Source organism: Oryzias latipes, chromosome 24 (assembly GCF_053564925.1).
Source record: "Oryzias latipes strain Hd-rR chromosome 24, Olatipes_Hd-rR_3.1".
Classification (NCBI taxonomy): Eukaryota; Metazoa; Chordata; class Actinopteri; order Beloniformes; family Adrianichthyidae; genus Oryzias; species Oryzias latipes.
Window position 1 is genome coordinate 3,711,884 of NC_136260.1, and position 24,357 is coordinate 3,736,240.

Sequence of the window (24,357 nt, forward strand, 5' to 3'; positions counted from 1 at the left end):
CTGAGTTCATGTGACCAATGTATGGTGGATTTTCACAGACCTTGTTTAAAACTGAAGGTGAGAGAGACTTAGAGAAATGGCTTCATTGTTCTGGAGTTCTTTGTTTCATCCACAGAAGAGTAGAATTGGTGATTGATTTTGAAAAGCTGCTGAAAAAAGTATCTTTTTCAAATTGCAATTTCTAACTTGGGTTTTACATTTTGTGTTCCATTTTTTGTGCTTTAATTGGGAAGCATTTGTTATTTGTTTGGTGTTTTTAAGGTTCTGCAAATATACACATCATTTTTTAGAGACATTTGTTATCAGTTGTGTTTGTTGATTTGTAGTTTAATTTCATTGGATGTATAGATGTCATGTGGGGGGGAGGCTCGAGAGCAGGTAGGACCCAGGCGCAGAGACGGGAGGCAAACGGGTTCAGGGCAAGTGGGTTTATTTAACTAACAAAAAGCGCTGCAGAGCAGGATGACAAAACTAAAAACAAAAACTTACTGTGGCATGGCAAGGGACATGGACGCCAGACAAGAAGACGTGATCAACATGAGCAGAAGTTAATGGACCAGCACAGGAGGAAGGCAGAGACAAGACTTATATACAGACAGGGCAGACAAGACACAGGTGAACACGATTAGGGCAGATGGGGACCAAAGGAAGTAAAACTCAAGAAACATGACAAGACAGGAAACTTTTCAAAATAAAACAGGAAACAGAACCAAACAAGACAGAACAAGAACTAAAGCGAAAAACAAGACAACAAACTGAAACCATGACAATAGAAAGGAAAAGAAGTTCAAACATTGATTATAAAAAAGGATATAAGAGATAAAAAAAAAAGAAAAAGGAAAAGAAAAAAAATAAAATATTGATTTAATTGCATTTTGAATGAATAAAAAACAATGATTAATAGAATCAGAAATCAGAAAAAGTTTTATTGCCAGGTTCAGTAGAGCGCACTTTACAAAACGAGGAATTTGACTTGGTGTATAGTGCAATTAAGAATAAGTTAAAAATTAAGTTAACAACAACAACACACTATATACAGTAGAGTAAGGTGAATTAAAGTGGGAGCACAGATGGGCTGGGATGGTGGGGCCTGTAAGTGGCACCGACAGTCCTTTGGTGGGCGGGGAGGGGAGGGGGGGGTCACCTGGGGGAGTTGGGGTTCTGTTCAGCAGGCTGGCTGCAGTGGGGAAGAAGCTGTTCTTGTGGCGCGAGGTCCTGGTCCTGATGGACCGGAGCCTCTTGCCAGAAGGGAGGGGCCGAAAGAGATTATGTCCTGGATGAGAGGGGTTGGCTACAATCCTGGCTGCCCGCCTCCAGGTCCTGGAGATGTGCAGCTCCTGGAGAGACGGGAGGTGGCAGCCGATCACCTTCTCTGCTGAGTGGATGACGCGTTGCAGCTTGGCCTTGTCTCTGGCCGTGGCCGCAGCGAACCAGACTGTGATGGAGGACGTGAGGGTGGATTCGATGATGGCGGTGTAAAAGTCTACCAGCATCTTTTCAGGGAGGTGAAACTTCTTCAGCTGCCTCAGGAAGTACATCCTCTGCTGGACCTTCTTAGTGATGGAGCTGATGTTCTGCTCCCACTTGAGGTCCTGGCTGATGATGGTTCCCAGGAAGAAGAAGGACTCCACAGAGGTCACCGGGGAGTCACAGAGGATGACAGGGGGGAGGGGGGCTGGGGCTTTCCTGAAGTCCACTGTCATCTCCACTGTCTTCAGAGCATTAAGCTCCAGGTTGTTAGCGCTGCACTATGACACCAGCCTGGCTATTTCACTCCTGTAGGCCGACTCATCTCCGTCAGAGATGAGGCCGATGAGTGTGGTGTCGTCAGCAAACTTCAGGAGTTTGACAGACAGGTGACCAGCTGTGCAGCTGTTTGTGTACAGGGAGAGTAACAGGGGTGAAAGGACACAGCCCTGGGGGGATCGGGTGCTTGTGGTCCGAGTATCTGAGACGAGCTTCCCCAGCCTCACATACTGCTGTCTGTCCATCAGGAAGTCTGTGATCCACCTGCAGGTGGAGTCAGGCACATTCATCTTGGAGAGTTTTTAATACTAAAGATGTATGAAAGACATACCGAAAAAATATGTCTTTCAGTGTTTAACTGGCTGTCTTTGGATTATGCATGCCTGAGTAATGGCCATTCTTACTTCTCATCTCTCTGTTCACTGCTTGCTAATTTACATAGCAGGGGTCCCAGCAGGAGGGGGCGGGGTTGTAACACGACTCCTTCAGCAGAGCCAGGCTGAGAGAGGCTTTGACATGTAAGATGTTAGATGTTAGAATGCTAGATGTTAGAATGACCAGTTCATTTTATATCTGTGAAAATATTCAGGGAGCTATGGGACATCTTCAGCTATAGGTCTGTGAAAATTGGGGTCGATTGTTGAAACATAAGTTACCATAAAAAAATGTTTGTTTGGAGTCTAGACAGATTTAACACAGGTTTTTGGATGAAAAAGGATTTTTTATAAATCATCTGTTACACTTTTAAGTCTGAAAAAAATATGGAAGGCAGCAAACACAGATCCCTACCGTTTTTAATTTTTTTGTGCTGATATTTGAAAGATAAGTTATGCAAAAAAATAGGTGTTTGCAGTTTTGCCTAAAAAGACGTTTTCGGACCTTTTTGGATCAAATGTTGTCTAAAAGTTCACCTGTAACTCCAATCATTCTGAATTTTTTTAGGAAAACTAAACCACTTCAACTGTGATCTGCAAGGCAATGGTAAAACTATATTTTTTATGGAACAGCCTGCAGTGTTTCTTGTGGGGATCTTTTCTGCCAGGGCTTGCCGGCTTGGTCGGTGGTTGTTGCTGTTACCAATCCAGTTGATATGGTTCTCCATCTGTGTCTAAGTGATATAATCAGAATCAGAATCGTTTATTGTCATTGTACATGGGGATACAATGAAATTGCAGCAGCCTTGGAGTGAAGGAGTTACATAAAATAAAAATAAAAATAGAATAGAAAAAGAAATACTGTATTTACAACTCTTAACAAAAAATGAACAATATGGACAGAAACTGTTAAATATTAAATATTTGTGAATAAAATAGAAAGGAATTACATGAGTTGCTGTGAGCACAGCTTAATAAATATCAAGTTATTGCACAGTGACCCGGTTAGACAGTCAGGATATTGCACGCATTGTAGTAAAATTAGAGTGAGGTGTGGTTGGTGGACGTATGTGCATTCCGTATGATAATTGCCTATGGAAAAAAGCTGTTTCTTAGTCTGTTTGTCCTGGTTCTGATGGACCTGTACCTCCTTCCAGAGGGCAGCAGTTCAAACAGAGGGAAAGCAGAATGGGTGGAGTTAGTGGTGATGCTAGTCACTCTGCTGATGCAGCGAGACTGGTAAATGTCCTTCAGTGAGGGGAGGGGGCAGCCGATGATCCTCTGCGCTGTCTTTACCACTCTCTGGAGACTCTGCCGTTCTGCTTCAGTGCAGTGGGAAAACCACACTGTGATGCCATAGGACAGAATGCTCTCAATGGTTGAGCGGTAGAACGTTACCAGCAGCTCCTGGCTGACGTCGTTCCTCCTAAGTTTTCTCAGGAAGTGCAGGCGTTGCTGGGCCTTCCTGATGACAGTCATGGTGTTGTTAGACCATGTGAGGTCAGCAGAGATGGTGGTGCCCAGGAGGGTGAAGCTGTGGACCCTCTCCACACAGTTTCCATCGATGTAGAGTGGGGGTGGATCTGTTCTGTTTTTTCTGAAGTCCAGGATGATCTCCTTGGTCTTGGTGGTGTTCAGGATGAGGTTATTAGCCTGACACCACCTTGAGAGTTTCAGGACTTCGTCTCTGTAGGCCGTCTCGTCGTCCCCAGAGATCAGCCCCACCACAGTAGTGTCGTCTGCAAACTTCACCACGGTGTTGCTGGTGTGGGCTGGTCTGCAGTCTGCTGTGTACAGTGTGTACAGCAGAGGACTCAGCACACATCCCTGTGTGGAGCCTGTGCTCAGCGTCCGGGTGGAGGAGAGGTGGGGGTCAAGTTTGACTGTCTGTGGTCTGTTTGTCAGGAAGTCCTTGATCCACGAGCAGGTGAGTGGGTGGAGTCCTAGTTCAGACAGTTTGTTGACCAGAATGTCAGGAATGATTGTGTTAAAGGCTGAGCTATAGTCCACAAAGAGCATCCTGGCGTAGGTGTCTCTGTGTTCCAGGTGGCTCAGCGCAGTGTGGAGGGTGATGGAAATGGCATCATCCGTTGATCTGTTTGCTTTGTAAGCAAACTGGTGGGGGACGAAGATTGGAGGGAGGGAGTCTTTGATGTGTCCCAGGAGCAGCCGCTCCAGACACTTTGTGATGACAGCAGTGAGTGCAACTGGGCGGAAGTCCGTGAGGAAGGCTGTGGATGAGGACTTTTTGGGTATCGGGATGATAGTGGATGACTTCAGGCAAGCAGGGATGAAAGCCTGAGCTAGCGACAGGTTGAAGATTTTTGTGAAGACCTGGGAGAGTTGATCGGCGCAGGCCCGCCGAACCTTTCCGGGAACTCCATCAGGTCCCGCCGCTTTCCTGGGGTTTACCCTGCTGAACATCCGTGCCATCCGTGCCACGTCCATAAATGCATTGTTTTTATATTTAGAGCTCTAAGCAACCAAACAGTTGTCTATATAAAAGAGCTTTTACAATTGTGCACTTTTAGCAGGCTGAAAAAATTATCTTTTTAAAATTGCCATTTCAAATTTGGGTTTTAAATTTTGTGTTCCATTTTTCTGTGCTTGTATTGGAAGGATTTGTTATTATTTTGTTTAAAAGTGCTACATATTGTATATACACATAATTTATTTAGAGAAATTTGCTATAGGTTGTGTTTTTTGGTTTTGTAGTTTAATTTCATTGGATTTATATTAAGGAAAAGAAGTTGCAGCATTGATTAAAAAAGGATAAAAGAGACATTTACTGTCTAAGTCTTATGTTACATCTGTAGAACTGTACTGAGAGTTGGGTTTTGTTTTGGAGCACATTCATATGTTTTGTTTGTAAAAAAAAAAAAGATAAAATATTAAGTTAATTGCATTTTACATGACTAGAAAAGCAATGATTATTCATAAAAATCTATGAAAGACATACAAAACAAATGAAAAAGCAGTCTGCCCTCCCTCTTGTGTCTAAACTATTGTCACCTCACTTCTGGGTTAGTTAGCATATAAACAGGCAGCTGGTGTGTGTGTGTGGGGGGGGGGGGGAAATTTGACTCCAGCAACAGAGCAGGCTGAGGAACAAGCTGCAGCATGAGGAAAAGACTGAAGCATGTAAGAGGAAATGACATCCTACAGTTGACCAGTTCATTTTATATCTGTAAAGAATATTCAAGAAGCATTTAGACATGTTCAGCTATATGCGTGTGAAACTTGGTGTGGATATTTGAAGCATAAGTAATTTTAAAACACACTTGTTTGGAGTCCAGACGGAAAAAGCACAGGTTTTGGGATGAATCAGGATTTTTTTAAAATCATCTGTTTCACCTGGACTTCTGAAAAAAATATGGAAGGCAGCAAACACAGATCCCTACATTTAAAAAAATAAATGGTGTTGATATATGATGATTAAGTTATGAAAAAAAATAGGTGTTTGTAGTTTTGCCTAAAAAGACGTTTTCGGACCTTTTTGGATGAAATGTTGAATAAAAGTTCACCTGTAACTTCAATCATTCTGAATTTTTTTAGGAAGCAGTAGCACATAAATGCCTATGAAAGTTGAATTCTTGGTGCTGATAACCTAAACAGAATTTATGCTAAAAATCTTTGTTCAGTCCAAAATTTCATTAAAAAAATCAAGTGATGAAGTTTCTCGTAGACCCTATAGTGTTACATATCAAAGCTGGAGGTTATTAAAGGCATCTAATTCTGAAATCTCAGCTTCCTGAGACAAACGGCTGATTTATAATAAATTTCTATTATTTGGGTGCACATAATCGACCACTTCCTGTTACGCAGGCACCGTCAGGTGTACACCCATGAAACTTTACATGATGAGAGAGGACCCTTCTGAGTATCTCCAGTTTTAATTTCATGCACATCGGACAAAGCAAAGAGAAAATACAGGGCAGAATGTGCCCAATGCAATAACTAGGTGGCGCTATAGAGCTCGTCCAAGATTGTCATATCCATGGGTTCAGAATAGAAGCTTCATCATATCCATTGAATTTCAGTGAGATTGGACAAGGAATGTGCACGTGAGAGCAACTTTTGTGTGCATAGCGAGATGCCCAACTTTGCCGCTCTGTCACGACCACACCCCCGCATTGAAAGTTATGGTTTTTTGTCAGTGTAAACTTCAATGGCTTTTCAACAGGTGGATGTCATTTTCAGGTGTGTCGGCTCATCCTACTCGGAGTAGTGATGCTCCAAGTAAAACATGTCATTTCCTCTTGCCAGCAGGTGGCGCTACACTTTTTCCAGATTTTTTCACTGCAGATGTGTTCAGAGTCAGACTACAATCATGCACATCAATTTTGGATCAGATTGGATTATGCATGGCTGAGTAATGGCCATTTTTCTTTTCATGGCGTGTTTTCGAAACGACCTCCAATTTTGACGCGCCGCCATGGTCACAAACATCCATAAAAACTTAAAAGCTTTGCAATTTAACATCGGACATGTGTCTAGTTTACAAAACCAAAGTTTGGAGTCATTACTCTCAAATCTCTAGGAGGAGTTCGTTCTAGAGCGAGGCCTGCGAATGACCAAAATACAGCAAAAATGACATATTGTCATCAAAATATCAGACTTCCTGTGTGACTGACAGCTTGGTCCCAAGAGACTTTTTTGTAGGTTTCTATCCGATGAACATGCCCTGTTAAAATCAGGTTTGTACTATAAAGCATATGGAGGTGCTCGCGAAAACAAATTTTGCAGGTGGCGCTATCGAGCCATTTTTGTTTACCTATGCCGTTCTCCTATAAAATATGAAATTTTTCGCGACTCCTGATGTGTATACAAAATTTGGTGAGTTTTGGGGTATGTTAAAGGCCTCAAAAAGGCGACGGAAAAGTCGGAATAATAATAATAATAATAATAATAATAATAATAATAAACCTAACAGATACAATAGGGTCCTTGCACTCCGTGCTCGGGCCCTAATAATAATAATAAACCTAACAGATACAATAGGGTCCTTGCACTCCGTGCTCGGGCCCTAATTAAAGCTACAAGTAGCATTTAGCGGGCCCGAGCACGTGCGACCGCATGGCACGAGCGACCGCCCCGTGAGCAACGCCCTGCTCGAGCCATTCTCGTCGTTTTTTCTTGTCCATTCTGGAGCTCCAAGCTAATGTTAATACGACAGCAGCCTGGGGGGGGGGGGGGGGGGGCTGTAATCTGTTGCCTTAAGGGACAAAGACTTTTGCATATAGCATGAAAAAAATTCAAGCAATGATGATAATTGCTATCACTGTCCCTAAGGATGAGAACAATAGAACTCATTCAATTTCCACTACAATGTCTAGATGAGTGTCAGCTATGTCTGATAACTTGGCCAATTAGCTGGACCGGGATCTTGCAAAGTGCAGGTGGTTAACGTCCAGTGTGATGAGTCTGTGGACGGCAACAGTACAGCATAGCTTTTGGTTTCCACAAGAGAAGAACTCCTGACACATCTGCCCTAACAGACAACTACAAGAGGAGTTGAAATGTATAACACGGTGAAGGAGTTTTTGTGCAGAAAAAGGTACAATTAGAAAAGCTGGTAGCAGTGACTGCAGATGGGACTCCTGCTATGATCAATAGACAAACAGGTTTCATCACTCACTGTAAAGCTGACCCAGACTTTCCAAAATGTCTGCATTACTGCTGCGTCATTCACCAGCAGGCCTTATGTGCAGAAGTGATTGGCTCTGGACAAATAATGACTCTTATTCTGAAAATCGTAAACAACCTCAGCTGCAAAGCAAAACAGCACAGGATTTTTAAGGTGCTATTGGAGGAGATGTCTGTTGAATATGGTGAATATGAACATTGTGAATCTGAACTTGCATTCTTGACTGACATTACTGGAAAACTAAACCACTTGATCTGCGAGCTGCAAGACAATGGCAAAACTATTTTTTTTTGACCAGCCTGCCTGAGCCAGTGTTTTTCTTGTGGGGATCTTTTCTGCCAGGGCTTGTCAGCTTGGTCAGTGGATGTTGCTGCAGTTGTCTCCCTTGCTGGGACAGCTGGAGTTAAACACAGCAGCTCACGGCTCTGAAGTGGACCCCGTTGCTGTCCCAGTCTGGATGGGCACTGTGGCGATGTTCCAATGGCCAGGCTGGCTCCTGGTATAAAGAGATTCCCAAATACCATTTCCTAACCGCAGAGCCAAGGATGTGTTTACATGTTTAGGTCAAAAATGTGATGGACAGCTTCATGTTGTCTAAACATGCCACCCTGTTATTAATCCAGTTGATATGGTTCTCCATCTGTGTCTAGGTGATAGAAAAGCATTTTTTTTATATTTAGAGCTCTAAGCAAACAAACAGTTGTCTATATAAAAGAGCTTTTACAATTGTGCACTTATAGCAGGTCTCTGAGTTCATGTGACCAATGTATGGTGGATTTTCACAGACCTTGTTTAAAACTGAAGGTGAGAGAGACTTAAAGAAATGGCTTCATTGTTCTGGAGTTCTTTGTTTCATCCACAGAAGAGTAGAATTGGTGATTGATTTTGAAAAGCTGCTGAAAAAAGTATCTTTTTCAAATTGCAATTTCTAACTTGGGTTTTACATTTTGTGTTCCATTTTTTGTGCTTTAATTGGGAAGCATTTGTTATTTGTTTGGTGTTTTTAAGGTTCTGCAAATATACACATCATTTTTTAGAGACATTTGTTATCAGTTGTGTTAGTTGATTTGTAGTTTAATTTCATTGGATGTATAGATGTCGTGTGGGGGGGAGGCTCGAGAGCAGGTAGGACCCAGGCGCAGAGACGGGAGGCAAACGGGTTCAGGGCAAGTGGGTTTATTTAACTAACAAAAAGCGCTGCAGAGCAGGATGACAAAACTAAAAACAAAAACTTACTGTGGCATGGCAAGGGACATGGACGCCAGACAAGAAGACGTGATCAACATGAGCAGAAGTTAATGGACCAGCACAGGAGGAAGGCAGAGACAAGACTTATATACAGACAGGGCAGACAAGACACAGGTGAACACGATTAGGGCAGATGGGGACCAAAGGAAGTAAAACTCAAGAAACATGACAAGACAGGAAACCTTTCAAAATAAAACAGGAAACAGAACCAAACAAGACAGAACAAGAACTAAAGCGAAAAAAAAGACAACAAACTGAAACCATGACAATAGAAAGGAAAAGAAGTTCAAACATTGATTATAAAAAAGGATATAAGAGATAAAAAAAAAGAAAAAGGAAAAGAAAAAAGATAAAATATTGATTTAATTGCATTTTGAATGAATAAAAAACAATGATTAATAGAATCAGAATCAGAAATCAGAAAAAGTTTTATTGCCAGGTTCAGTAGAGCGCACTTTACAAAACGAGGAATTTGACTTGGTGTATAGTGCAATTAAGAATAAGTTAAAAATTAAGTTAACAACAACAACACACTATATACAGTAGAGTAAGGTGAATTAAAGTGGGAGCACAGATGGGCTGGGATGGTGGGGCCTGTAAGTGGCACCGACAGTCCTTTGGTGGGCGGGGGGGGAGGGGGGGGGGTCACCTGGGGGAGTTGGGGTACTGTTCAGCAGGCTGACTGCAGTGGGGAAGAAGCTGTTCTTGTGGCGCGAGGTCCTGGTCCTGATGGACCGGAGCCTCTTGCCAGAAGGGAGGGGCCGAAAGAGATTATGTCCTGGATGAGAGGGGTTGGCTACAATCCTGGCTGCCCGCCTCCAGGTCCTGGAGATGTGCAGCTCCTGGAGAGACGGGAGGTGGCAGCCGATCACCTTCTCTGCTGAGTGGATGACGCGTTGCAGCTTGGCCTTGTCTCTGGCCGTGGCCGCAGCGAACCAGACTGTGATGGAGGACGTGAGGGTGGATTCGATGATGGCGGTGTAAAAGTCTACCAGCATCTTTTCAGGGAGGTGAAACTTCTTCAGCTGCCTCAGGAAGTACATCCTCTGCTGGACCTTCTTAGTGATGGAGCTGATGTTCTGCTCCCACTTGAGGTCCTGGCTGATGATGGTTCCCAGGAAGCAGAAGGACTCCACAGAGGTCACCGGGGAGTCACAGAGGATGACAGGGGGGAGGGGGGCTGGGGCCTTCCTGAAGTCCACTGTCATCTCCACTGTCTTCAGAGCATTAAGCTCCAGGTTGTTAGCGCTGCACTATGACACCAGCCTGGCTATTTCACTCCTGTAGGCCGACTCATCTCCGTCAGAGATGAGGCCGATGAGTGTGGTGTCGTCAGCAAACTTCAGGAGTTTGACAGACAGGTGACCAGCTGTGCAGCTGTTTGTGTACAGGGAGAGTAACAGGGGTGAAAGGACACAGCCCTGGGGGGATCCGGTGCTTGTGGTCCGAGTATCTGAGACGAGCTTCCCCAGCCTCACATACTGCTGTCTGTCCGTCAGGAAGTCTGTGATCCACCTGCAGGTGGAGTCAGGCACATTCATCTTGGAGAGTTTTTAATACTAAAGATGTATGAAAGACATACCGAAAAAATATGTCTTTCAGTGTTTAACTGGCTGTCTTTGGATTATGCATGCCTGAGTAATGGCCATTCTTACTCCTCATCTCTCTGTTCACTGCTTGCTAATTTACATAGCAGGGGTCCCAGCAGGAGGGGGCGGGGTTGTAACACGACTCCTTCAGCAGAGCCAGGCTGAGAGAGGCTTTGACATGTAAAATGTTAGATGTTAGAATGCTAGATGTTAGAATGACCAGTTCATTTTATATCTATGAAAATATTCAGGGAGCTATGGGACATGTTCAGCTAAAGGTCTGTGAAAATTGGTGTCGATTGTTGAAACATAAGTTACCATAAAAAAATGTTTGTTTGGAGTCTAGACAGATTTAACACAGGTTTTTGGATGAAAAAGGATTTTTTATAAATCATCTGTTACACTTTTAAGTCTGAAAAAAATATGGAAGGCAGCAAACACAGATCCCTACCGTTTTTAATTTTTTTGTGCTGATATTTGAAAGATAAGTTATGCAAAAAAATAGGTGTTTGCAGTTTTGCCTAAAAAGACGTTTTCGGACCTTTTTGGATCAAATGTTGTCTAAAAGTTCACCTGTAACTTCAATCATTCTGAATCTTTTTAACATCATCAAGAAATCAACATCAAGAGAAGAACTATTGACAGAACTGCACTTACAAACAAATATAGGAGGAGTTGAAATGTATAACACGGTGAAGGACTTTTTGTGCAGAAAAAGGTACCATTAGAAAAGCTGGTAGCAGTGACTGCAGATGGGACTCCTGCTATGATCAATAGACAAACAGGTTTCATCACTCACTGTAAAGCTGACCCAGACTTCCCAAAATGTCTGCATTACTGCTGCTTCATTCACCAGCAGGCCTTATGTGGAGAAGTGATTGGCTCTGGACACATAAAGACTCCTATTGTGAAAATCATAAAAAAAACCTCAGCTGCAAAGCAAAACAGCACAGGATTTTCAAGGTGCTATTGGAGGAAATGTCTGCTGAATATGGTGAATATGAATATGGTAAATATGAAATTGCATTTTTCACTAATTTTACTGGAAAACTAAACCACTTCAACTGTGATCTGCAAGGCAAGGTTAATACTATATTTTTTATGGAACAGCCTGCAGTGTTTCTTGTGGGGATCTTTTCTGCCAGGGCTTGCCGGCTTGGTCGGTGGTTGTTGCTGCAGTTGTCTTCCTTACTGGGGCAGCTGGAGTCAAACACAGCAGCCTCACAGCTGTGAAGTGGACCCCGTTGATGTTCCAGTCTGGGTGGGTGTTGTGGCGATGTTCCTATGGCCAGGCTGGCTCCTGGTATGAAGAGATTCCCAAATACCGTTTCTTAACCGCAGAGCCAAGCATGTGTTTACATGTTTAGGTCAAAAATGTGATGAACAGCTTCATGTTGTCTATTGATGTAAGTTTAAACCTAAACATGTTTCCCTGTTACTAATCCAGTTGATATTGTTCTCCATCTGTGTCTAGGTGATAGAAAAGCATTTTTTTATATTTAGAGCTCCAAGCAAACAAACAGTTGTCTATATAAGAGCTTTTACAATTGTGGACTTTTAGCAGGTCTCTGAATACATGTGACCAATGTATGGTGGATTTTCACAGACTTTGTGTAAAACTGAAGGTGACAGAGACTTTGGAGAAGTGGCTACATTGCTCTGGACTTCTTTGTTTCATCCACATTAGAGTAAAATATGTGATTGATTTTGAAAAGCTGCTGAAAAATGTATCTTTTTAAAATTGCAATTTCTAATTTGGGTTTTACATTTTGTGTTCCATTTTTTGTGATTGTATTAGAAAGATTTGTTATTTATTTGGTGTTTAAAGGTGGTACATATTGTATATACACAATCTTCTTAGAGACATTTGCTATATGTTGTGTTTGTTGTCGTTGTAGTTTAATTTCTTTGGATGTATTGAAAGGAAATGAAAAGAAGTTGCAGCATTGATTAAAAAAGCATAAAAGAGACATTTACTGTCTGATGTTACATCTGTAGGAGTGTACTGAGACTGGGTTTTGTTTTGGAGCACATTCATATATTTTGTTTGTAAAAAAAAAAAAGAAAATATAAAGTTAATTGTATTTTGGATGAATAAAAAAGCAATGATTAGTGCTAAGGATGTATAAAAGACAAACAAAACAAAGGAAATTTCTGTATTTTAGTGTTGAACTAGGCTTTGTAACTGTTCTTCTTTCTGTCTGCCACTCCTGGCTAATATACATGTGAGCACACAGCCGGGGGGGGGGGGGGCTAACTCCACTCCTGCAGCAGGGGAGACTGATGAAAAGCTTGAGGATGTAAGATTGAATAAAATAAAATCCTAGAGTTGACCAGTTCATTTTATAAATGTAAATATTTTTTATTTTGGTGCTGATAAACTAAACAGAAGTTATGATAAAAATATTTGCTTGAGTCAAAATGTCCAAAAATTTGCTTTCAGCACAATAGGGTGATTAAGGTGGTTAAATGTTTCTCGTACGTATAGTGCTGCTTTTCAAACGTGGAGCTTTGTAAGACGCATCTAATTCTGAAATCTCAGCTTCCTGAGACAAACGGCTGATTTCCTATGAAGCTTGATTATATGATCATGCTTCATGATCATTTATGAACATATATAGCTCGTCCAAAATTGTCATATCCATGGGTTCAGAATGGAAGTTTCATCAAATCTATTTAATTTCAGTGAGATCAGACAAGGAATGTGAACGTGAGAGCAACATTTGTGCATGGCGAGATACCCAACTTCGCTGCTCTGTCATGACCACACCCCCGCGTTGAAAGATTTGTTTTTCATCAGAGTAAACTTCAATGGTTTTTCAACAGGTGGACGTCATTTTGAGGTGTGTTTGCTCATCCTACTTGGAGCAGTGATGCTCCAAGTAAAACATGTCATTTCCTGTTGCCAACAGGTGGCGCTACACCTGTTTCGGATTTTTCCACTGCAGATGTGTTCAAAGTCAGACTACAATCATGCACAACAAATTTGGATCAGATTAGATTATTTATGGCTGAGTAATGGCCATTTTTCTTTTCATGGCGTGATTTCGAAACGACCTCAAATTTTGATGCGCCGCCACGGTCACAAACAACCGTAAAAACTTAAAAGCTTCGCAATTTAAGATCGGACATGTGTTTAGTTTACAAAACCAAAGTTTGGAGTCATTGTTCAAAAATCTCTAGGAGGAGTTCGTTCTAGAACGAGGCCTGCAAAGGACCAAAATAGAGCAAAACTGACATATTGACATCAATATAGCAGACTTCCTGTGCGACTGACAGCTTGGTCCCAAGAGACTTTTTTGTAGGTTTCCATCTGATGAACATGTCCTGTAAAAATCAAGCTTGTATGTTAAAGAACATGGCGGGGCTCTCAAAAACAAACATGGTAGGTGGCGCTATTGAGCCGTTTTTTGTTCACCCATGCAATTGCTGTGTATCTAAGTTGGAGATATGTAAGAGGCCTCTCATTCTGAAATCTCAGCGTCGTGATACAAACGGCTGATTTTTTATGAATTTTTAATTATCTGACTGCAACGCAATCAACCACTTCCTGTTTGGTGGTGGCTTGCGCAATCATTGTCAGGTGTAAACCCATGAAACTTTAAACGATGAGAGAAAACCCTTGTGAGTATCTCCTGTTGTAATTTTATGAACATCGGACAAAGCACAGAGAAGAAAAGACAGGTCAGAATGTGACATAAAATGTATTTGTCAATATCTAGGTGGCGCTATAGAGCTCGTCCAAGATTGTCATATCCATTGGTTCAGAATGGAAGCCTCATCACCTCCATCGAATTTCAGTGAGATTGGACAAGGAATGTGCACGTGAGAGCAACTTTTGTGTGCACGGCGAGGCGCCCAACTTCGCCGCTCTGTCACGACCACACCCCCGCATTGAAAGTTATGGCTTTTTATCAGAGTAAACTTCAATGGCTTTTCAACAGGTGGACATTTTTGAGGTTTGTCGGCTCATCCTACTTGGAGCAGTGATGCTCCAAGTCAAACATGTCATTTCCTCTTGCCAGCAGGTGGCGCTACACTTTTTCCAGATTCTTTCACTGCAGATGTGTTCAGAGTCAGACTAAAATCATGCATATCAATTTTGGATCAGATTGGATTATTCATGGCTGAGTAATGGCCATTTTTCTTTTCATGGCGTGTTTTCGAAATGACCTCCAAGTTCGACGCGCCGCCACGGTCACAAACATCCGTAATACTTTTAAAGCTTCGCAATTTAACATCAGACATGGTTTAGTTTACAAAACCAAAGTTTGGAGTCATTATTCATAAATCTCTAGGAGGAGTTCGTTCTAGAAGGAGGCCTACAAATGTCCAAAATAGAGCAAAAATGACATATTGACACCAATATAGCAGACTTCCTGTGCGACTGACAGCTTGGTACCAAGAGACTTTTTTGTAGGTTTCCATCTGATGAACATGTCCTGAAAAAATCAAGCTTGTATGTTAAAGCATATGCGGGGGCTCGGGACAAATGTCACTGTAGGTGGCGCTGTCGAGCCGTTTTTGTGCGCCCATGCCAATCTCCTGTAAAATACGAAATTTTTCGCGACTCCTGATGTGTGTGCCAAATTTGGTGAGTTTTGGGGTATGTGAAAGGCCTCAAAAAGGCGACTCTTCCGTCGGAAGAAAAAGAATAATAATAATAATTAAAGCTACAAGTAGCATTTAGCGGGCCCGAGCACGTGCGACCGCATGGCACGAGCGACCGCCCCGTGAGCAACGCCCTGCTCGAGCCATTCTCGTCGTTTTTTCTTGTCCATTCTGGAGCTCCAAGCTAATGTTAATACGACAGCAGCCTGGGGGGGGGGGGGGGGGGGGGCTGTAATCTGTTGCCTTAAGGGACAAAGACTTTTGCATATAGCATGAAAAAAATTCAAGCAATGATGATAATTGCTATCACTGTCCCTAAGGATGAGAACAATAGAACTCATTCAATTTCCACTACAATGTCTAGATGAGTGTCAGCTATGTCTGATAACTTGGCCAATTAGCTGGACCGGGATCTTGCAAAGTGCAGGTGGTTAACGTCCAGTGTGATGAGTCTGTGGACGGCAACAGTACAGCATATCTTTTGGTTTCCACAAGAGAAGAACTCCTGACACATCTGCCCTAACAGACAACTACAAGAGGAGTTGAAATGTATAACACGGTGAAGGAGTTTTTGTGCAGAAAAAGGTACAATTAGAAAAGCTGGTAGCAGTGACTGCAGATGGGACTCCTGCTATGATCAATAGACAAACAGGTTTCATCACTCACTGTAAAGCTGACCCAGACTTTCCAAAATGTCTGCATTACTGCTGCGTCATTCACCAGCAGGCCTTATGTGCAGAAGTGATTGGCTCTGGACATATAATGACTCTTATTCTGAAAATCGTAAACAACCTCAGCTGCAAAGCAAAACAGCACAGGATTTTTAAGGTGCTATTGGAGGAGATGTCTGTTGAATATGGTGAATATGAACATTGTGAATCTGAACTTGCATTCTTGACTGACATTACTGGAAAACTAAACCACTTGATCTGCGAGCTGCAAGACAATGGCAAAACTATTTTTTTTTGACCAGCCTGCCTGAGCCAGTGTTTTTCTTGTGGGGATCTTTTCTGCCAGGGCTTGTCAGCTTGGTCAGTGGATGTTGCTGCAGTTGTCTCCCTTGCTGGGACAGCTGGAGTTAAACACAGCAGCTCACGGCTCTGAAGTGGACCCCGTTGCTGTCCCAGTCTGGATGGGCACTGTGGCGATGTTCCAATGGCCAGGCTGGCTCCTGGTATAAAGAGATTCCCAAATACCATTTCCTAACCGCAGAGCCAAGGATGTGTTTACATGTTTAGGTCAAAAATGTGATGGACAGCTTCATGTTGTCTAAACATGCCACCCTGTTATTAATCCAGTTGATATGGTTCTCCATCTGTGTCTAGGTGATAGAAAAGCATTTTTTTTATATTTAGAGCTCTAAGCAAACAAACAGTTGTCTATATAAAAGAGCTTTTACAATTGTGCACTTATAGCAGGTCTCTGAGTTCATGTGACCAATGTATGGTGGATTTTCACAGACCTTGTTTAAAACTGAAGGTGAGAGAGACTTAAAGAAATGGCTTCATTGTTCTGGAGTTCTTTGTTTCATCCACAGAAGAGTAGAATTGGTGATTGATTTTGAAAAGCTGCTGAAAAAAGTATCTTTTTCAAATTGCAATTTCTAACTTGGGTTTTACATTTTGTGTTCCATTTTTTGTGCTTTAATTGGGAAGCATTTGTTATTTGTTTGGTGTTTTTAAGGTTCTGCAAATATACACATCATTTTTTAGAGACATTTGTTATCAGTTGTGTTAGTTGATTTGTAGTTTAATTTCATTGGATGTATAGATGTCGTGTGGGGGGGAGGCTCGAGAGCAGGTAGGACCCAGGCGCAGAGACGGGAGGCAAACGGGTTCAGGGCAAGTGGGTTTATTTAACTAACAAAAAGCGCTGCAGAGCAGGATGACAAAACTAAAAACAAAAACTTACTGTGGCATGGCAAGGGACATGGACGCCAGACAAGAAGACGTGATCAACATGAGCAGAAGTTAATGGACCAGCACAGGAGGAAGGTGGAGACAAGACTTATATACAGACAGGGCAGACAAGACACAGGTGAACACGATTAGGGCAGATGGGGACCAAAGGAAGTAAAACTCAAGAAACATGACAAGACAGGAAACCTTTCAAAATAAAACAGGAAACAGAACCAAACAAGACAGAACAAGAACTAAAGCGAAAAACAAGACAACAAACTGAAACCATGACAATAGAAAGGAAAAGAAGTTCAAACATTGATTATAAAAAAGGATATAAGAGATAAAAAAAAAAGAAAAAGGAAAAGAAAAAAGATAAAATATTGATTTAATTGCATTTTGAATGAATAAAAAACAATGATTAATAGAATCAGAATCAGAAATCAGAAAAAGTTTTATTGCCAGGTTCAGTAGAGCGCACTTTACAAAACGAGGAATTTGACTTGGTGTATAGTGCAATTAAGAATAAGTTAAAAATTAAGTTAACAACAACAACACACTATATACAGTAGAGTAAGGTGAAGTAAAGTGGGAGCACAGATGGGCTGGGATGGTGGGGCCATTAAGTGGCACCGACAGTCCTTTGGTGGGCGGGGGGGTCACCTGGGGGAGTTGGGGTACTGTTCAGCAGGCTGACTGCAGTGGGGAAGTAGCTGTTCTTGTGGCGCGAGGTCCTGGTCCTGATGGACCGGAGCCTCTTGCCAGAAGGGAGGGGCCGAAAGAGATTATGTCCTGGATGACATGGGTCGGCTACAATCCTGGCTGCCCGCCTCCAGGTCCTGGAGATGTGCAGCTCCTGGAGAGACGGGAGGTGGCAGCCGATCACCTTCTCTCCTGAGTGGATGACGCGTTGCAGCTTGGCCTTGTCTCTGGCCGTGGCCGCAGCGAACCAGACTGTGATGGAGGACGTGAGGGTGGATTCAATGATGGCAGTGTAGAAGTCTACCAGCATCTTTTCAGGGAGGTGAAACTTCTTCAGCTGCCTCAGGAAGTACATCCTCTGCTGGACCTTCTTAGTGATGGAGCTGATGTTCTGCTCCCACTTGAGGTCCTGGCTGATGATGGTTCCCAGGAAGCAGAAGGACTCCACAGAGGTCACCGGGGAGTCACAGAGGATGACAGGGGGGAGGGGGGCTGGGGCCTTCCTGAAGTCCACTGTCATCTCCACTGTCTTCAGAGCATTAAGCTCCAGGTTGTTAGCGCTGCACTATGACACCAGCCTGGCTATTTCACTCCTGTAGGCCGACTCATCTCCGTCAGAGATGAGGCCGATGAGTGTGGTGTCGTCAGCAAACTTCAGGAGTTTGACAGACAGGTGACCAGCTGTGCAGCTGTTTGTGTACAGGGAGAGTAACAGGGGTGAAAGGACACAGCCCTGGGGGGATCCGGTGCTTGTGGTCCGAGTATCTGAGACGAGCTTCCCCAGCCTCACATACTGCTGTCTGTCCGTCAGGAAGTCTGTGATCCACCTGCAGGTGGAGTCAGGCACATTCATCTTGGAGAGTTTTTAATACTAAAGATGTATGAAAGACATACCGAAAAAATATGTCTTTCAGTGTTTAACTGGCTGTCTTTGGATTATGCATGCCTGAGTAATGGCCATTCTTACTCCTCATCTCTCTGTTCACTGCTTGCTAATTTACATAGAAGCAGGGGTCCCAGCAGGAGGGGGCGGGGTTGTAACACGACTCCTTCAGCAGAGCCAGGCTGAGAGAGGCTTTGACATGTAAGATGTTAGATGTTAGAATGCTAGATGTTAGAATGACCAGTTCATTTTATATCTATGAAAATATTCAGGGACCTATGGGACATGTTCAGCTATAGGTTTGTGAAAATTGGTGTCGATTGTTGAAACATAAGTTACCATAAAAAAATGTTTGTTTGGAGTCTAGACAGATTTAACACAGGTTTTTGGATGAAAAAGGATTTTTTTTAAATCATCTGTTACACTTTTAAGTCTGAAAAAAATATGGAAGGCAGCAAACACAGATCCCTACCGTTTTTAATTTTTTTGTGTTGATATTTGAAAGATAAGTTATGCAAAAAAATAGGTGTTTGCAGTTTTGCCTAAAAAGAAGTTTTCGGACCTTTTTGGATGAAATGCTGTATAAAAGTTCACCTGTAACTTCAATCATTCTGAATTTTTTTAGGAAGCAGTAGCACATAAATGCCTATTAAAGTGTAGTCTTTGGTGCTGATAACCTAAACAAAATTTATGCTAAAAATCTTTGTTCAGTCCAAAATTGCATAGGAAAAACACCGGTATGAAGTTTCTCGTAGACCCTATAGTGCTATCTATCAAAGTTGGAGATTTGTAAGAGGCATCTAACTCTGAAATCTCAGCTTCCTGAGACAAACGGCTGATTTGCTATGAAGCTTTGTTTTATGAGTAAGTGCAATTGACCACTTCCTGTTTGGCACCGTCAGATGTACACCCATGAAGTTTTAGATGATGAGAGAGGACCTTTCTGAGTATCTCCAGTTTTAATTTCATGCACGTCGGACGAAGCGCAGAGAAAAGATAGGGAAGAATGCAACAAAAACTGTTTTTTTCAATAACTAGGTGGCGCTATGGAGCTCGTCCAGTATTGTCATATCCATGGGTTCAGAATCGAAGCCTCATCATATCCATTGAATTTCAGTGAGATTGGACAAGGAATGTGCACGTGAGAGCAACTTTTGTGTGCATGGCGAGACGCCCAACTTTGCCGCTCTGTCACGACCACACCCCCGCATTGAAAGTTATGGTTTTTTGTCAGGGTAAACTTCAATGGCTTTTCAACAGGTGGACGTCATTTTCAGGTGTGTCGGCTCATCCTACTCGGAGCAGTGATGCTCCAAGTAAAACATGTCATTTCCTCTTGCCAGCAGGTGGCGCTACACCTTTTCCAGATTTTTTCACTGCTGATGTGTTCAGAGTCAGACTACAATCATGCATATCAACTTTGGATCAGATTGGATTTTGCATGGCTGAGTAATGGCCATTTTTCTTTTCATGGCGTGTTTTCAAAATGACCTCCAAGTTCGACGCGCCGCCACGGTCACAAACATCCGTAATACCTTTAAAGCTTCGCAATTTAACATCGGACATGGGTTTAGTTTACAAAATTAAAGTTTGGAGTCATTATTCATAAATCTCTAGGAGGAGTTCGTTCTAGAAGGAGGCCTACAAATGTCCAAAATAGAGCAAAAATGACATATTGACACCAATATAGCAGACTTCCTGTGCGACTGACAGCTTGGTACCAAGAGACTTTTTTGTAGGTTTCTATCTGATGAACATGTCCTGAAAAGATCAAGCTTGTATGTCAAAGCATATGCGGGGGCTCGGGACAAATGTCACTGTAGGTGGCGCTGTCGAGCCGTTTTTTTGCGCCCATGCCAATCTCCTGTAAAATACGAAATTTTTCGCGACTCCTGATGTGTGTGCCAAATTTGGTGAGTTTTGGGGTATGTTAAAGGCCTCAAAAAGGCGACTCTTCCGTCGGAAGAAAAAGAATAATAATAATAACTCTTACAGATACAATAGGGTCCTTGCACTCCGTGCTCGGGCCCTAATAATAATAATAATAATAATAACTCTAACAGATACAATAGGGTCCTTGCACTCCGTGCTCGGGCCCTAATAATAAACATTCGAATTACAATAGGGTCCTTGCACTCCGTGCTCGGGCCCTAATAATAAACCTAACAGATACAATAGGGTCCTTGCACTCCGTGCTCGGGCCCTAATAAACATTCGAATTACAATAGGGTCCTTGCACTCCGTGCTCGGGCCCTAAATAGACTCATTCTACTATCAAGAAAAAGTTCTATCTCCATTTATTTAATTAGCGTTTTATTGCCCAGACTAAAAATACTCTGGTTCACATTCAGATTATGATCGTTGGATTACACACAAGTATTGGGGCATGGATGTAGATTACTGGGTTGTGCAGATTGTACATCAAAGTCGTTTGTTTATGGGTCTATTCTGTTTTCATGCCCTTTGGCAAAACCCCTTAACACTGCAACATCTCCAACTGTAACCATAACTTGGAAGACACACTAAATAAAAGGCAGATTATTTTTCCTGAGATGGTCACATGTCTATCCTGAAATGTATAGTGTTTTATAAGGAACAATGTTCTGCTCTAAATAAACTGTGAAATTACTCAATATAAATTCAGATGTCTTTTGTTTTTCTTTAAAAGTCTTAGTGCCTCACCCTAGAAATATTTTCTTCTATTTAAAGTTCTGGCCTGCGTATAAAAGGGGGGGCTTCTTACGGACCTTTAACAACCTCTGGTGAGGTGACCTCAGCCCGCCTTCCTGCACACTGTCATTACTAGGAGCTTTATTAAGAGCAGTTTTCCCTCTGAGAAAAAGAATTAAAACTAAGCTTCTACATTTTGTAGTGGACGTAGTGACCTGTTTCTAAATGTCTGCATTAACTTTTTCAGTAGGTTTTTACAAGTCATTTTTTCAGTGAAATGGGAGGGAGGCTTGGCTTTAACAGTAACTCTAAAATAAAGTTGCCTGGTTTCATTTCAAACAAAGTACCCAAAAGGTCTGAAAATACAGCACCTCCTCTGCTATCCGTTCACCTCAGCTTCCTGCTCAATAACATCCTGGCTGATTGTTTTGAAAACGGCTGTGGTTCTTCCCACTTTATTCAGCATTGCTTCTCAAATCCAAATGTGTTACCCGCCTGCCTTATGCCATTCATCTGGTGCGTGGCTTTGTTGTCCTGAGCTGTCTTTCTTCTTTGTAATCATCTGTGTTTGGTTTTTTATTCTTTGTGTCTGCTTCAGTGACTTTGCAACCGAAAAGTATACATAGCTCATTTGTTGACTATAGTAACTGTATCCATGCTTTTACAGAGTCGTAAAAATCCTAGATAGACAATGAAGTCATCTGTGCCACAAGTCGTTGGCTCAATTTAGCTGGCAAAGTGGCAACTGGAGTTAATTTTATGTCTTTGTTTGCAGTTGGAGTGTGCCCACAACACTGGCTTTGAAATCCAGTAAAGACTCTCCGTAAGAGGAGCCCCAGAATTAAGAGATATAGCCCAAAGTAGGAACTGCAGTAGTTTAAAGGTGATAAAAGATGTAAACATTTGTTTTGGATCATCAAGTTTTAGTGCTGAAGAAATAAATAATGCTCAATTATTAAGGTTTGATGATCTCTCTTTTTGGGGCTGCAGCACTCAGAGCAACCAATAATGAAGACTTAATAGTCTGAAAGGCCTTTTAAAACTTTGTTTGAAGGAAATAAAGAAAAGAAGGTTATAAAAAAACCTACAAGAAATAAAAAACATTGTTGACTTTAATTTTAGAGTTTTTGAACTTTTGCTGTGCTGCTAGAAACATTACAGAGCTGCAAGGACACCTTTTCAACTTGTGAGTAAAGATGTTTTTTTAAATGAAAATACACTCAATTATTTTGTTTGAAAGATCTTCTGTGCTTGGTTGGGCCTGGGCTGTGACTCTGATGCAGTTGTGTTTACAAAATCATGCATTTATCACTGAAGCTTGCGTGAAACAGCATCTCCAGCTCATCGGTTATTTCCTTTACTCTCCCGTAATGACCCACTACGGTGGCTGTGTGGTCCAAGTGTTCCACTCAGAGAACAGAGCTTATTCAGACTGAGGAAAACTCAGAGCGAACTGGAGCTCAATCTGATTGAAAAATAACCAAGACCACCTCAAAAGATGGATCTGAGAGTGGTCTTCTGGATCAGGGTCCACTTGGGTGTATTCAGACAGAAACATTTGATTATCAGGGGAAACCAACTGGTTCACTGGTTCAGTCTGAATACACCCTAAATCAATATTTCCCAAAGGTGCGTCTTATACTCCAGTGCGACCTATACATGACTTTTCCATCTTTTTTATTTATATTTTTGCTGCTGCAACTTTTAGTCTTGAGCGACTTATAGTCTGAAAAATACATGAATCAACAAATTGTGTTCAGGTTGGGCTTCTGTTCTTCTTTTACTCAAGCCTTCTACATATTACAGATTTGAACTCTGATTGTACCTGGTTAGATTCAACATAATATAGAGAAATCTACCTCCAGCATATTTGTTAGCTTGATAAATTGGAAGATCTGACCAAATGACACATATGTGTGTTTATGGGTGAAACATTTACATCCACCCCTCCCTGTCTCTGAGGAAGGAGCTTGAATGAGTCTGTAAACACTATAAATCCACACGTGACACGAAAGTGCCATTTTGCCTCTTTTGGTGTATGTAATGAGCTACTGGGCATTCATCTGCTTCTGTCGTCCCCTCAGCTGTGCAACAAATGTGTACATTAGTTGTGCTGCAGGACGTCACTCATCAGGGTGCGGATGTACACTGTTATGTCTGCTTTGCTGAGTGATGTTCTCACGCAGCCTGTGCTTTGATCTGCTCTGTGATTGTGCCCTGATAAGCTAAAGACATGTTTTGCATGCAGCAATAACAGCTAAATAGGAGACCAACAAACAAATGTTCTGTCTTGATGAAACGGCACTCTAAAGTATAAGTTAAAAGAAAAAAGGAAAAGAATTGGCAGTTGGCTGCTGTGGAGCATTGATTTCAATGAAGACCATGTGACACAAAAACGTAAAAGCTCCCTGAACCTTTGTCTCAGATTCTTCAGTGTGAAACAGAAAGGCAACAATGTTCTGTGTTTAAGCTAAAGTTCCATCAGCACCTGGGTGCGGGAAATTTCTTCTCCCCAGTTGACCTGACACCTGAGCGAGTGGCAAGCTGCAATCACCGCTGTGTTCTGTAACCATTTGGTGGTTTAACCCATTAATCAACTCCCTTCATGCTGAGTGTCCAGTAGAGAGGAAACCAGTCCCATTTTTAAGTTCTTGGCATGGACCAGGATTTTGAATCCACAATCCACCATTTCAGAGTGGACATCCTACAAATAGGCTTCTGAGCTGGTCCTGGTCCTTCAGGTAGAGGTTTGATCATTCTTCTTTCATCTCTAACATCTCGAAATACTTGTCTGGTTGGTTGGGGTCGGTTCATTCCTTTAAACCTCAGGTCTGTTTGGGTTTTTGCTGTCATACGTGCGGTAAGTTTATCGTGAGCTATCCGTAAGGCTAGCAGAAGTTGCACACAACTATGAGGTGCAGGTGATGCCGTCATGTGGTGCCCTTACATCACGCTCTAGTCTATTGTATTGTGTGAGTACCGGCTCCTT

The 24,357-nt window shown here is 42.2% G+C and overlaps 1 protein-coding gene across 2 annotated transcripts in view; it reads left to right on the forward strand.

Annotated features, from left to right (window-relative positions):
- The window catches only part of nt5dc1 (5'-nucleotidase domain containing 1), a 97,389-nt gene that overhangs the window by 37,816 nt on the left and 35,216 nt on the right, over window positions 1-24,357 (forward strand). The window lies entirely within an intron of this gene.